This window comes from Aethina tumida, chromosome 5, assembly GCF_024364675.1.
Source record: "Aethina tumida isolate Nest 87 chromosome 5, icAetTumi1.1, whole genome shotgun sequence".
NCBI lineage: Eukaryota > Metazoa > Arthropoda > Insecta > Coleoptera > Nitidulidae > Aethina > Aethina tumida.
In genome coordinates, this window is record NC_065439.1 from 20,955,725 (window position 1) to 20,973,172 (window position 17,448).

The 17,448-nt window shown below is 21.5% G+C and overlaps 1 protein-coding gene across 6 annotated transcripts in view; it reads left to right on the forward strand.

Annotated features, from left to right (window-relative positions):
• Nucleotides 1-17,448, forward strand: part of LOC109605092 (diuretic hormone receptor-like) — a 141,743-nt gene that overhangs the window by 28,951 nt on the left and 95,344 nt on the right. Inside the window, exon 1 of one of the 6 annotated variants that reach the window (XM_049967849.1) lies at nt 2,148-2,244. The exons of 4 other annotated variants lie outside the window; for them this stretch is intronic. The gene's annotated coding sequence lies outside the window, so the exon portion shown is untranslated. Of the gene's footprint in view, nt 1-2,147; nt 2,245-17,448 lie in introns of those variants that run through there. One more of the 6 variants, XM_049967851.1, reaches the window with a different exon arrangement.

Below are 17,448 nucleotides of genomic sequence, written 5' to 3' on the forward strand. Positions count from 1 at the left end.
TATTACAAATTAATGATTATTTATGTTACTATTAATTATTATTTAATTTGTATTTAAAATTAAATTGTAAATAAGTAGATAAATAAGATTTAAAAATTCACAATCATTAAATTTATTATTAATTAGTATTTATTTTCTACTTAAAAAATATATTCTAAATGTTAGTCATATTTTAACAAACTGATTAATTAAAAAATAATTAATAATTTAAATATTAAATAATTCAACATTAATTATTATATTTATTATTATTTTTTTTTATTAAAAATACATACTTAAAATTTTAACTATGTAAATAATAATAATTAAAAAAAATAATTAATTCATTAAAATCTATTCGTATATTAATAATCGTGTAAAACAAAAAAAATATATAACAATTGGTTAAAACATAAAATATGATGTTATATCATTTTTTTAATTATATTATATTTTTATTTAAAAATATTTTGTTTGTTAAATGAAAATTCAAAATCTATGACTATTATTCTCATTATTTTGAATAAATGGTCAAATTAATTCAAAATTGTCAAAAATGACAAAATTTATATAAGTATAATATATGAATCGAATTTAATGAATTATTGTAGTCATATTTTACAATTAATTGAAATTTTATTTAATGTTTAAAATATTTTAAAATAAAAAATACTAAATATATCAGCCGTTTTATCTTTAATTTTATGTGAAGAGAATTTAATTAATTGTTTAAAACTATTGATAATTATCCGATTCTGTACCATTTCATTTGACAATTACAATATTATATAAAATATATGTTCAAAATGGTAAATAATCAGAAGCAAAAGTACATAAATGTATTATTTAATGCTTTATTTGGCAAAAGCTATAAAACACAATCTATACATGTTGTAAATAGCTATTCATGTGAACATAAATAAATATCCATTAATTATAATATAAAATGGAATGAAAATGAATATAGCTATTTAAAGAATTTGCAACCAACATAAATTAATGTAATAACATACATAAACATTATGTATGTGTTCGCGTAACTAAATATTTACAATATTAACAAATAATAAAAAATTTAAAGTAATTGGATAATAAATATTTAATGTAAAAATTAGATTACTTTTTATATGTTAAATTCTAAATATTTGAAATGTATTTTTTAATTATAATTAAAACGAAAAAATAAATGCTAATTTTTATAATCAAATAAAAAAAGTAATTACAGTATTTGAGTTTAATCTTTATTTCTTTACGTATAAATTTTATGAGTTTTTTATTTAATCATCATAATAGTTAATAATTTGATAATTACATAAAAAAATATTTATTTATACATATATGAAAATAATCTTTTAATTAAAAATGTTGAAAACCATTTAACAGTACAGTAATTTGCAGGATTACACTTTATAAAATGAATTTATTAATATAAAAAAGCTATTTTTAGATTAAAATTTAGTTTATTTAATAAAATATATAAATTATTAAAAATTAAAAAAATTCCTATAAATTTGATTAAATCAATTCACATTTTATAAACTATATTAGTTAAACGAATTGCATTTATAAAAATAAACAATATCCGACCGAATTGAAAAACACGGAAGCTCATACATAATTAAAAAATAATTCCGGAACGTCGAAAATAGGAACATGTTGTTCGCTTTGTCCTGATCCTGTCTTTTGTATCGGATTTTATATTTTCACATGTGGACCAAGATTTTTTACGTAACATTTTTGCAATAATTAAACTATTTATGACAATAAATTTTAAATTAATGAATTTATTAGTATTATTGTTATTGCAATAATTTATTTATTTAATATTTTATTTTTTTTTGTCAATAAACAAATTTATGTGTTCTTATTATTTATTTTTCCAAATTTTGTATCTGTATTAATTATTTATTTAATTTTAGTTTCATATAAAAAAACATTACTTCTTCAAGTTGATGTGTTATTATTATTAATAATAATATTTCCTTTGTGTATTCCTTTATTAAAACGGGGAAAACCAAGCTTATCCCTCGATTTATCTGTAAGCTCATTAAAAACGCAAGAGTTACGCATCGGATCGGCGTGGTCCAGAGCAACGGCGTTCGCCGGAGCGTCGTCGGCGTCGCAGTGCTAAAACGGCGCCCTTGCACTAAGGTCGTGTCCCGCGACGTCGGTACGCGTCGTCCGTTTGCTACGTAAGCGTTTGGTGCGATTTTTTTTTTTTTTGAAAATTGGATTTTTTCTAGATTCATCCCAGTTGTTCGTCTGGTAAGAAATTGGTGTCGTGCGAATATTTTTCTGCTGGTTAATTATGAAAAATGTTCGTATTCGCTGATTAATAGTTCCGTGCTTATTACTTTCTAAAGTGTAACGGGTTAATCACAGAGGAAACGGCTCGACGTCGCGCCACCAAAAGCGAACTTGTTTTGAGTGATTACTGTGTTTCGTTGTAATCATTATATTGTCGAGATTTTAACAAATGATTTAGCGGACTGTGAAATATGGAAAATTAAAATTTTGAAGTTAACTGATATTAACAGAAATTTGTACAGATTATTATCAGAGTATACATAGTAATTATTATCGGAAAGGTGAAAAATAAATTAATTAAATTCTTTAAATTAGAAAAATTTTAATCACAATTAATTCTATAAAAATTGTTGATATTAATTTTTATTTTTGTTTGCTGTATATTTGTAACAAATGTCAAATAAAAAAATAATATTTAATAATTTATAATAAAATGATTTTATTTTGATTATATAAAATATGGTATAAATATGAAATATTTGGAAAAAGATTATGCTTTTATTATTTAGATTGTGATTGTTATTAAATTTAAATTTACTGAATATTTTAAAATATTTAAATCAGAAATATTTTAAAATTTTTTTTTATCTGATACATACTGATAGTAACTTCAGATAATATTAATTTGGAAATTTAATTATTAATTAAAAACGGATTATTTAATAAAAGTTGATTTTGAGTCTGTGAATTCGAAGACACTCATATGAAAATTTTAATATTTGTTATTGTTTTTCAACAATAAGCTTTCAAATATTTTAAAATTTTACATTATTTATCTTTTTGTTGTTTTATATTTTGATGCAAGGTTAATTTTTCATAAATTGACATGAAAAATTTATAAAAAAGCAATAAAATAATAATTTCATCACATAAAAATATATCAATTATTATTTAAATAATAATTTCATTATTTAAATATATTTTGTTTATTTATATTTGTCAAATTTAATAATATCTAAAACATAATTTTCTCAATATATTTTGTCTGTTAAAAACAAATTGTAATTTCAGAGTCTATGAATTTGGAGGCAAATATATATTATATATGTTTACTTGTAAAGTAATAAATATTAAGTAAATATGTAATATTTTAACTGAAATTTTTTAATAAACATTTTAAATTTTTATTGCAAAATATCTCAAAAATTAATAAAGTGATAATTTATTATTTTAACAAACTTTGAATATTTTATGTTGAAATTTAATATTTACCAAATATTTTAAAATATATAGATAATAACCATAAACATCGCAATATTTTTTATATGTTACAGACAAATGGTAATTTCTAACTCTGTGAATTTGAAGACTTTAATTTGAAAATTTTTAATTTTTTTGTATATTTTTACTTCTAGAGTAAGAAATATTAATTAAATATGTAATGTTTTAACTGAAGTTAATTTAATAAATATTTTATAATATTTATTATGTTTCATGATTAATTGCTCATAAACTGGGATAAAATAATTGGAAAATATCTCAAAAATCAAAAAAAATGATACTTTATTATTTAAACAAATTTTGAATGTTTTATGTTGAACAAATTTAATTTTTACAAATATTTTATAATATATAATTATAAAAACCATCAACTTAAACAAATTTTGATTGTTTACATTAGTTAAATTTAATACTTATGGAATATTTAAATATACATATATTAAAAATATATAATCATACTATTTTATATTTGTTCTGAAAGAATTTATGTGTTTTAAAATTTTGTATTATGTATAATTCATGATAATTTTTCATAAACTGAGATATAATTACTAGAAAAATATCTTGAAAAGCAATAAAATAATAACTCTATTATATAAACAAATTTTAAATTTTATTATATTGGTTAAGTTTAATATTTTAAAATATATAAACCAAAAACATCAATTTCACAACATTTTTTATCTGTTGCAAACAAATGGTAATTTTTGACGTTGTGAATATTCATGTATCAATAACAAAAACAATTTATATTTGATATATTTATTCATGTTACAACTTATTAAATATTTTTAAAAAATATCCGATAATAAAAAATTTATTTTTCATTCCTTCTAATAATTAAATACGCATATTCTGACGAATATTTTAAATAAAAATATATTTTTATCTATATCCATTTTTGAAACAAATGCATATTTAAAAATGCAAAAATAATCCATTAATTTACAATTTATCTTATCAATATTTATTTGTACATATGTTTTTATAAATACTTCAATGAAAATGTTAAGTTAAATGTCAGTAATAAACTTAATCAAACTACTCGAACAGACTAAATCTAATAATAATAACCGCAGTTTTACTGGATTAGTAGTTTTTATGTCACGCGTGTATTTAATCTGCTGCAGCATCCACCTATCAACCGGATAATTCACCTCTTTCGAATACGTCCTCCAATTAAATCAACACACCATTTTACAACACCTGAATGTGTACGTTGGCGATTTTGTAAATAAAAACGTGATTTTTTAAAAAGTCCGTATTTTCTTGACTATTATCAACAAAAAAATATTGTTTCAGCTAATTCAATTTGATGCAAATCAATACATCCATTTTACCACTAAAAATATCCGTATTTGTGTTTCCAATTTTATAAATAGAAATACACGTTCATGTAATGGAAATAATCCTAAGAACAAAAATAAAAAAACAGGAATAGCAAATACAAATGTGTAACTGGAGCCAATAATGTAGAAAGTACAGCTTTTATAAAAATAACATTTTCCCTTATTAGCAGGAACCCTAAAGGCTTTAGCGGCGGGTCAAGCTTTTGCCAAGGGTATTTACCGTATTAACATCAACAACATCCGATACACATGCAACAAAACATGCCCGACCGAATCCATTTCTACGAAAGCACGAAAACATACATCATTTTCTATTTTTGTTTGTAGTTTATGTTCACCCATAATTGATTATTCAATATATCACTTACATTAACAAAAAATCTATTTTTCGAGTGGAATGTTTTTTTTTTAATCAACCACTCTACGTCTACCGTTCTCTTAAGTCATTAACTTGTTTGCTTGCCTGTTGGGGCTTGTATCCGGCTAATCAGTTAATCACAATACGATTAAAAATCGCCGATTGATCTGAGCTTTCATCCGCGGTGGATACGTGATATCACTCCGCGATTGATTTAATTCCTTCGGAGCAATTCCGCTTATTAGAAATTAACGTGCATTGTTCACTTACGCCGAAATTGGATTGATGTCGTGTAAGTCCATTGGCCGTCAGCATTTACATGATAAACGGTCGGCGTTTTAAGGGTTGCGTGTTGGACGGTTCGAAAAGTCAAGAATCCGGAATGCCGGTTGTTTATTTATCCGCATTTAAGTTAATGTGTAAGTAAAATTGTTGCTCGTTTACGAAAATGCTAGCCATTGATTTACGTGCCAGAATCGGAGGGGAAATTTTCTATTATACAATTGATCTATGATTTTATAAGTAAATGGGGTCGTAAACAACAACAGATATAGATCCCAGTGTTTTAGTATTCAGATTCGAAATGAAATTGTTGTAATTTATCTTGTGAATCATTATTTTTGTTCACGCAAATGTTTCTCCGCGTTGCCATATTAATGTGGAAATCAATTCGAAACGACGGACTGTCTGTCAATTTAATTTATTTGGGTGGAATTAGCCCAAATTTGCATGTTGTCGATGTAATAAGATTTTTCCATTTATTATTCTAAATGTACGTGTCAATTATTTTTGTATAATTCTCCCTAAATAAAATAGAATTTAAATTTTAGGTTTACTTTAGAAAAAAATATATGTTTTATGCATTTTTAATTAATCATGAATTTCAGTTTGAATTGAAATTTGTTCGTAACGCGTAAATTATGTTTTAGTTATAAAATATTTTGCATCTGGTTTTCATCGGATAATTGATTATAAAACAAATATGATTATTTGTACTAACTTGTAATTGGTAATTAAATAGGTTAATATAATAAGCTATTAAATTTGTTTAGTTTTTAAACACTTATTCATAAATGATAATTGTAACAATGACAACATTTTAAATAGCTTTTATAAAAAATAAGTAAAAGTGACAAATGATAATTATGACAATAATTATTATTATTATTATTTTCCTCTATTATTTACTTTCAATAATATTTTATATTTTGATATTTAATTACTTTTTATATTTATGCTGTGTCATCAAAATTATTAATAATTATAATTTTCTCACAATTGGAATCATTATTAAATTAAAACTAAATTCCAAATTTTTGTTAATTTTAATGTAACGTAAATATTTATCAATAATTATAAAAATTACGTAATAATTTAAATTATTTTGATATTTTACAATTTATTAAAATAATATTATATTGTTTTTTAATTTTATTTATTTAATTCGTTTTCGCAATTATGTTTTAAACAGACGTTTTCTAATCTAAATTCTTTTTAATTTAAACAAATCCTAAATATTTATTATGAATAATAAAATTACATTAAATAAAACTTACATAAACATTTTACAATTTAATTATTATTTATTAAAAATATAATTCTTTTTATTAAAATTATAATATAATTATATTATTTTTCGCATAATAAGTTTTATTCATAAAATTAAAGAAGATATTTTTTAGTGACAATTATTTACTCTACTTTTATTTATATTTCCAAATAACCTCATATTTTAAAAAGCATTTTTATATTTTTATTACTCTATATACTTTTAAACTATTTTTTAATAATAATTATATTACATTAATTTTTTTTATTAAAATTTTAAATTTTTTAACAACTATTAAAATAAATAAAAAGTTTATTTTAATAAATATTTATTAATTTTACTGTTTTCTCATATTCTAAAATTAAATGATAATTTAATTCGTAAAATACTTTGATTTATTAAAGAAGATATTTGTTTTATTTTTAATTATCTTTTAGTATAGTGTTTGAAATGAATTTTAGATTTTGATAAAAACTTAATATTCTTATAAATTAATCGATTAATTATTATTATTATTATTATTATTATTAATGATATTATTGGTAAAATTTTTAATATATTATTTTTATCGAAATATAGAATAATTATAGATAGAATTTTATTACCAGTTTTATGTTTTTAAGGTTTTAGTATATATAATAATTTTGTTCATAAAATATTTTATTAAAGGGAATTGTTAATTATCTTTTTAATATTTTTTAAGTATGAAATCATTTTTGTTTGCTTCAATTAAACAATTTATTTTTAATGTTTATTAAATATTTTAGTGTTTCAGTAACATTTTTATATTTTAATTACTCTAAATACTTTTAAACTATTTTTAGTAATAATTATATTTACATTAAATTTTTTTATTAAAATTTTAATTTTTTAACAACTATTAAAATAAATAAAAAGTTTATTTTAATAAATATTTATTAATTTTACTGTTTTCTCATATTCTAAAATGATATGATAATTTAATTCGTAAAATACTTTGATTTATTAAAGAAAGATATTTATTTTATTTTTAATTATCTTTTAGTATAGTGTTTGAAATGAATTTTAGATTTTGATAAAAACTTAATAATTATTATAAATTAATCGATTAATTATTATTATTATTAATAATGATATTATTGGTAAAATTTTTAATATATTATTTTTATCGAAATATAGAATAATTATAGATAGAATTTATTTATTAGTTTTATGTTTTTAAGGTTTTAGGATATATAATAATTTTATTCATAAAATATTTTATTAAAGGGAATTATTAATTAACTTTTTAATATTTTTTATAAAGTATGAAATCATTTTTATTTGCTTCAATTAAACAATTTATTTTTAATGTTTATAAAATATTTTAGTGTTTCAGTAACATTTTGAATTAGTGTTAATTAAAAATTATAATTTTAATTATCTCATACAATAACCATTTTGTCAATTTTCATTTTCAGTTCAATTAATGCAAAAACAATTTGGTTAATTTATCGATTCACTAAATATACATTATATAGGTGTCAATTATAATTGATAAGTATCTAATCATTTGTGTACCACTTTTTCTACTAAATGGCATAAACGTGTTATCCTATTAATGTCCATAAAGGGAAAGTTCGGGCGTGACTAACGAATTAGATATCTTTTTTCGTTGTCGAAACGTGGCGAAATATTAACACTCAACTACCCCCAAAGCGAGGGAGGCCGGTTTGAAAACTTTTTTCTTCGGTTGTCGTCTCGTTTTTTTTTACTCAGGCTGAAACGTATAACGACTGTACATTAACTTTTCGAGCTGCAATAATGAAAAATGTGCCGTGATAATTTAATTTTTTCCTTTTTTTCCCTTTCAACTAAAGGCGCACCAGGGTTACCTGGATCTTGTCATCTGTGCGTTGGACACTGAGACGTGCGATGCTGGCCTCGCATTTTTCACAATCGATACTTATGGGCCGAACTTTTTCTATCTGCGGGATTAAGTATTATTTTATTTCTTGTTGGATATTTTTTCTCGCCTTCGGGGTAAAATAAAACGTTGGAGTAAGTCTTTGTTAAGCGTTAACAATAAAAACGGCAGGGAGTAACACAATATGTAGGATAACGGATCCAAGTAAATCAGACTGGTGGGAAATACAAAAGATAATAAAGCGCAACAACACGTGAATAAAACAATAAAATGCGAAAAATATAATTTTGGGGGGAGACCGTGAAAACAATTTGCGCCGAAAAGCTCGTATGGTTTATTATGTCGGGATGTAAAATGATACCGTCATTAAAATAAACTGGTCCAATTCTGGCTTAATTCAGTGTTGATTGCGAAAGATTAAAGCAATATTTTCCATATGATTTTCTCTCCCCGGCGCAAACAAACAACTGTTGTGTGGGTTTTTATTTGTTTATGTTTGTATTTGGATTAGATCATAATTCAGGGCAATTGATGGACCAATTATTTTCGTCTAGCCTTGTCCGATGTCAATTGAAAGTGAGAACAATGAGAAAATGCGACGAAAACAATAAAACAAGCTCACGACACCAGGATTTGTTATTAATCGTGGCTTTTAAAAGCAAATAAGAAGAATTTCTGCTTCCGAATTCATGTTTTTGTTCGACTGCGATTAAAATAAACCATTCATCGTGTTTTTCCATCAAAACGAATAAATTTCAAAAACGTCTTTCCGTCCGGATTTATGGTCATGGTCTTTCAGTTCTGCAAGATAAAATCTATATTCAATTTCGGGAGTATCTCGAGTTCGTCTAATTAGAAAACTTACGTTTATGATTTATGGTTAGACTAATTTCAATTTGCAAATAGGAACGGCGAAGCATATTATTAAATACCGGAAAGAGTAATTTACGTTTTCAACTAAAAATTGTTTATCTTTAATATGACATAACTTTTTTTAAATAACTTTCCTACTAAATAATTACCTTTATATTCAACAATGTTTATTTTATGGTTAATAATATTAAATTATTATTATTAAAATCACAATATTTTTATTAATAAAATTTTAAAATTCATTATTCTAATAATTAAAAAAATATTGAGATGTGTAAAATATTTATGTAAATACGAAAAATTAAATAGGAATTGTTTGTTGATATTTTCTGCAATTTTTTTATTATTAATTTACTTTTAATTTAATATTTACATACTAGAAAGTATGAAGAACTGTTTTTCTTAGAGGTTTAGAAAAACCTCTAAGAAAAACAGTTTAATGTCGGTTAATAAAAATTGCACAAATTAGACAAATTTTTAAAAAAATATGTTTATTTTTGTGAATGGAAATTAATTTGTCAGATGCTGAAATAATTAGTTAATTTGACAAGTAAATTTAAAATACAGGTATATTTTTAATATAATTAGAACTATGTAATATTTTTATAATTATTAATTCAAATATAATTAATTTTAGCAATATAAAGATGATTTAATTTATATAAAAACTATACAAATTTTTAAGTTTTTAATTTTTTGTAAAATAAAAGAATATAGTATGTTCAGTATACCCAAATTATAAATGACGAAATAACCGAATTAACTAATGACCAAATTACCTAATGGCCAAATGACCAAATGACAAATAACATAATGACCAAATTACCCAATGACCAAATTACCTTATGACCAAATGACTTAATGATTAATTAATTAATGATCGAATTACCTAATGACCGAGGTACTTTATGACCAAATTATCAAATGACGAAAAATAGTTAAAACTATAAATTTTCTCTAAGTTGAGAAATGTCTTTATAGACTTTTTACTAATTTAATGAATAAATTGGTACTGAAATTACATAAAAAGAAACATAAAAATCACTATGAATATAAAAAATTAATGTAAATATAATTAAAATTCCAAAAAACTCATTAAAACGTAAAAATGTGTAGAAAATTTTCTACAATACAGATACTAAAAAGGTATACATTTATTAAAATTCCGAAATGTCCAAATTACCTAATGATCAAATTACTGAATGATCAAATGACCAAATATATAATATGACGAAGATATATAGCATAAATAATACAAAAATTTTATTTCATAATTATGAACCAAAATCCTAATGTTTTAAGGAAAATTTCCAAAATTGCACTGAAAAATTGAGCTGCGTAATTAGAATTATTTCGATGGCAAAAAAATTGCATAAAATTTCCATTTAATCAAATATTTAGTTCTTATTAACGTATTAAAAAACTGCCCTGCTAATTGTAAGCAAGAAATACGGCGAAAAACAAAGGAAACAGCGTCGGAAAAGCTTCCGGGTCATTTTCATTTCATTCTTGCATAAAGGAAAGCCCATTAAGCATTTTATCTTTTATCCCGTTCTTATATTTCTTTTGTAGAAAGCTACCCGTCCACTTTTTGTTTCGATCAAAGCTACGTCAATACACAAAGACGCTCTTTGCCCTGCATACATAAATTTAAACGAAATTATTTTCGGCATTGGAATTCACGAAATGCACCAGGACAACAACGATAATTTGTCAAGGGTTAGAACCACAGACGTTTAAATTGTTAACCCACCGAGTCAGTTAATGTGGATGGAGGTCTATAACTGGTCGCATGCAGAATCACAATTGGTTTTGTCACTCGGAATGGCCAAGATCAATATGGACGACACAGATTCGCAACAGCTGATATTTCAAACCCTTTCTGCCCAGGTCTGGAGTAAATTAATCAAAGACAGTAATTTATTTAATTAAAAAAATTGTAATAAGATTAATTCGAGTCAAAGACAGAAATGTCTGATGTTAATTAGAGCAAGTGGGATTATTTTAATCTAGGAGAAGGATTCCTTGAAACAGTGAACCTCGCTTTAGCCCCTTTGGAGTCGTTTTTATAAAAATTGCGTTTCCAGATTATCTCCTCTGGCATTTGTGTGGCCAAAAATGGCACACTAAGCACTTCATCTCTTAGCCCATTCTTTAAAAATTATTTTTAAAATGCCCCAGCAATAAAAGTAATTACGAACCGGAATAAAAAATACACGAACCTTTCGTACTGTCTTGGACAACTGGATTTTGTTAAGCGAAACCGCAACAAAGGAATTGAATATACGTTTTTCTTTCCACACAATGGGGGGAAAAACATTATTTTATTTTTAATACGTCCTTCATATACGTATGTGTCATATACAATAATTTTAAATCCTGTTTTCTTTTATACAACTCGTGTATGTTTCCATTTCGGCTTGGACGTTTTCATGATTTATGAATATCGCATTTTTACCTCCACGCACATAAAAGCACGGCTTATTTGTTTGTGTCCATCAATGCGAGTATAAAATGTAAATTAAGATAATGTGTTTTGAATTCAATTAATAATTTTTGATGTGTATGAAAAATACGTATTTATATTTGATTGTTTAATTAATAATGAATCTTAAAAAATTCTTATACAATTTGTTGCATAATTATTTTTTTTTCTTTCTTTTGAAGACTGAATTAAATTAGATAGATATATAATATTATTATCAGAATATATTACAGAAAGTAATATTTTATAAATTCTATGTTACATTTAAAATTTTTAGATATTTGAAGATTTTCTTTTAAAAGATGAATTCTTTAAAATTTGATAATTTAAAATGATTATGATGATAATCAACAAACGAGGATATAAGATATGAAAAATGTATCTTAATTTTGATTATAAGAATTTGTATATTCCATTTTTTATAGATTTTTGAGTTTTGAACTTTTTTATAGTTTTTTTTAATAAGGAACTATTTTTTTATTTTAAAAAATAAATAAATAACTACTTTAAATGAAGAAATAAAATATTAATAAAAATTTATTTTATGTATTAAAAAAATATATTTTTTTTATTTTATATATATTTGAATTTTTAAATTTTATTAATTTAAATAAATTTTAATATAGTTTTAATTATTATTTGTAACATATTAATTTTAATTCTTTTTTTTCTTAATTTCGTTTTTTTAAGATTAAGATTTTTTTTTATTTTTTTAATTTTTAATTATATATTTATTTTAATTTTTTAAACTTCTTAAATTTAAGTGATTAATTTTAAATTTTTAAATTCTGTAAATTATTAATTTTTTTTTTTCATTAATTCAACTTAACTTTTTAAATTTCTTAAATTTCTTAAACTTCTTAAATTTCTTAAATTTCTTAAATTTCTTAAATTTCTTAAATTTCTTAAATTTCTTAAATTTCTTAAATTTCTTAAATTTCTTAAATTTCTTAAATTTCTTAAATTTCTTAAATTTCTTAAATTTCTTAAATTTCTTAAATTTCTTAATTTCTTAAATTTCTTAAATTTCTTAAATCTTTTAAATTTATTAAATTTATTAAATTTCTTAAATTTCTTAAATTTCTTAAATTTCTTAAATCTCTTAAATTTCTTAAATTTCTTAAATTTCTTAAATTTCTTAAATTTCTTAAATTTCTTAAATTTCTTAAATTTCTTAAATTTCTTAAATGTCTTAAATCTCTTAAATTTCTTAAATTTCTTAAATTTCTTAAATTTCTTAAATTTCTTAAATTTCTTAAATTTCTTAAATTTCTTAAATTTCTTAAATTTCTTAAATTTCTTAAATTTCTTAAATTTCTTAAATTTCTTAAATTTCTTAAATTTCTTAAATTTCTTAAATTTCTTAAATTTCTTAAATTTCTTAAATTTCTTAAATTTCTTAAATTTCTTAAATTTCTTAAATTTCTTAAATTTCTTAAATTTCTTAAATTTCTTAAATTTCTTAAATTTCTTAAATTTCTTAAATTTCTTAAATTTCTTAAATTTCTTAAATTTCTTAAATTTCTTAAATTTCTTAAATTTCTTAAATTTCTTAAATTTCTTAAATTTCTTAAATTTCTTAAATTTCTTAAATTTCTTAAATTTCTTAAATTTCTTAAATTTCTTAAATCTCTTAAATTTCTTAAATTTCTTAAATTTCTTAAATTTCTTAAATTTCTTAAATTTCTTAAATTTCTTAAATTTCTTAAATTTCTTAAATTTCTTAAATTTCTTAAATTTCTTAAATTTCTTAAATTTCTTAAATTTCTTAAATTTCTTAAATTTCTTAAATTTCTTAAATTTCTTAAATTTCTTAAATTTCTTAAATTTCTTAAATTTCTTAAATTTCTTAAATCTCTTAAATTTCTTAAATTTCTTAAATTTCTTAAATCTCTTAAATTTCTTAAATTTCTTAAATCTCTTAAATTTCTTAAATTTCTTAAATTTCTTAAATTTCTTAAATTTCTTAAATTTCTTAAATTTCTTAAATTTCTTAAATTTCTTAAATTTCTTAAATTTCTTAAATTTCTTAAATTTCTTAAATTTCTTAAATCTCTTAAATTTCTTAAATTTCTTAAATTTCTTAAATCTCTTAAATTTCTTAAATTTCTTAAATTTCTTAAATCTCTTAAATTTCTTAAATTTCTTAAATTTCTTAAATTTCTTAAATTTCTTAAATTTCTTAAATTTCTTAAATTTCTTAAATTTCTTAAATTTCTTAAATTTCTTAAATTTCTTAAATTTCTTAAATTTCTTAAATTTCTTAAATTTCTTAAATTTCTTAAATTTTTTAAATTTCTTAAATTTCTTAAATTTCTTAAATTTCTTAAATTTCTTAAATTTCTTAAATTTCTTAAATTTCTTAAATTTCTTAAATTTCTTAAATTTCTTAAATTTCTTAAATTTCTTAAATTTCTTAAATTTCTTAAATCTCTTAAATTTCTTAAATTTCTTAAATTTCTTAAATCTCTTAAATTTCTTAAATTTCTTAAATCTCTTAAATTTCTTAAATTTCTTAAATTTCTTAAATTTCTTAAATTTCTTAAATTTCTTAAATTTCTTAAATTTCTTAAATTTCTTAAATTTCTTAAATTTCTTAAATTTCTTAAATTTCTTAAATTTCTTAAATTTCTTAAATTTCTTAAATTTCTTAAATTTCTTAAATTTCTTAAATTTCTTAAATTTCTTAAATTTCTTAAATTTCTTAAATTTCTTAAATTTCTTAAATTTCTTAAATCTCTTAAATTTCTTAAATTTCTTAAATTTCTTAAATTTCTTAAATTTCTTAAATTTCTTAAATCTCTTAAATTTCTTAAATTTCTTAAATTTCTTAAATCTCTTAAATTTCTTAAATTTCTTAAATTTCTTAAATTTCTTAAATTTCTTAAATTTCTTAAATTTCTTAAATTTCTTAAATTTCTTAAATTTCTTAAATTTCTTAAATTTCTTAAATTTCTTAAATTTCTTAAATTTCTTAAATTTCTTAAATTTCTTAAATTTCTTAAATTTCTTAAATTTCTTAAATTTCTTAAATTTCTTAAATTTCTTAAATTTCTTAAATTTCTTAAATTTCTTAAATTTCTTAAATTTCTTAAATTTCTTAAATTTCTTAAATTTCTTAAATTTCTTAAATTTCTTAAATTTCTTAAATTTCTTAAATTTCTTAAATTTCATAAATTTCATAAATTTCTTAAATTTCTTAAATTTCTTAAATTTCTTAAATTCCTTAAATTCCTTAAATTTCTTAAATTTCTTAAATTTCTTAAATTTCTTAAATTTCTTAAATTTCTTAAATTTCTTAAATTTCTTAAATTCCGTATATTCCTTAAATTTCTTAAATTTTTTAAGTTTCTTAACTTTCTTAAATTTCTTAAATTTCTTAAATTTCTTAAATTTCTTAAATTTCTTAAATTTCTTAAATTTCTTAAATTTCTTAAATTTCTTAAATATCTTAAATTTCTTAAATTTCTTAAATTTCTTAAATTTCTTAAATTTCTTAAATTTCTTAAATTTCTTAAATTTCTTAAATTTCTTAAATATCTTAAATTTCTTAAATTTCTTAAATTTCTTAAATTTCTTAAATTTCTTAAATTTCTTAAATTTCTTAAATTACTTAAATTTCTTAAATTTTTTAAATTTCTTAAATTTATTAAATTTCTTAAATTTCTTAAATTCCTTAAATTCCTTAAATTTCTTAAATTCCTTAAATTCCTTAAATTTTTTAAATTTCTTAAATTTCTTAAATTTCTTAAATTTCTTAAATTTCTTAAATTTCTTAAATTTCTTAAATTTCTTAAATTTCTTAAATTTCTTAAATTTCTTAAATTCCTTATATTCCTTAAATTTCTTAAATTTTTTAAGTTTCTTAATTTTCTTAAATTTCTTAAATAATTTCTCAATTTTAATTTGTTAATTTTATTATTCTTTTTTATTTGACTTGTTAATTTTCTAAGTAAGATTATTACTTTTTAATATATTTTTTTGTTTTAAAAATTAAATTTCAATAAATTCTGAAAATTTTTGTAAATTAAGAACAAGTGAGGAAATATTTTTCAAGAAGTTCTGTAAATTGTTTTATAATTATTTTTCAGCCTCTAATAATAATATTCAAGTAGTTCTATAATTAGTTGTTTAATTATTTTTCAGTCGCTATATTCAACCAAGACAATAAATTCGTGGATCGTTTAAACAATTCCAAACACATCTCAGGATGCATTTTGAGTTCAGGCCGCGAGTTCCCCATAAATCAGTGTTATGCAAATCGGATTATTTGTGTTAAGTTAAACTACGTCCTTGTCAAAAGTTTCGTCCTTCCACAAAAACATTTTAAGTCCAGATACACGTGACAATATCCAGTGATTTCTTTTTATCGCATCGATGACCCGAAAGAATGTGGGGTGTATCGAGGGTCCTAACGTCGATCGAAAAAGTAGAAATGCAATAAAACTAAATATCGTAAGCCCCACTTTCGGGCACAATCTGTTATTTTTCTCGCAACATACGAATTCTTCGAAGTTGGGGCATTGATAAAATTTCTCTTTTCGTCGTAACGTTTTATTGGTATTTTAAAACTAAACTTGTACTATACAATTTAATCCCAAAAATCAACTCAGTTAAATTGTGTAAACACATCAAAATAATTCTGTTATGTTATGATTTAATTACAATCAACATTGATTCTCGATTGTACTAATGGAATAAAAACATTTACAAAAGTTTAATTAAGTCGAGTTAATTGTCTAAAAATTTCCAACCGGATCTTTTTAGAAGTTCGTTTGTAATAAAATCGGTTTTGCGTCACAAACGGAGCACACGATTTACGTAATACAAACATAATTCCCTTCAATTATTTTCAACTAATAGGATTAAATAAAAATATACCGTTTGATAGGGGCAGATTAATGCGATTCAACGTAGAGGCACGGTGATAATGAAGCCGACAGGTGAGGGTGGAAACGCGTCGTTAGAATACTATCATCATCATCAACCATTCTTGCGTTCACGCCCGAATAATTTTTCTTTTGATTTCGCGTCGCAATATATTACGTCCTCCTTCATAAATTTAATTACGAAGACACTTAAGGCCGAAGTAATTGCATAAATTTATTAGGAGCACTAGGCAAAGGATCCATCTCTCTTAATTACCAACCTAATGGGATTTTTATAACGCAATCTTAAAATTTTGCTTAATTAAACATAATTTTGCGATCATCCCCGTAGAACAATACGTCGGTGGCATAATGCCGTCGGATTTGCAAGAAGAAACGGCCGGATGATTCATGTTTGTCCCACCCTAATCTCGACAATACATAGTTTAATTTATCCACTGTAGACCGACTGAAAGGTACACAAATTAGGGTCAAGGATATCATACCCTAAACTGTACTAGAAAACAGTTTAATTAGTAAATTATACAATGCAGATCAGGCGAATCTCCACTCG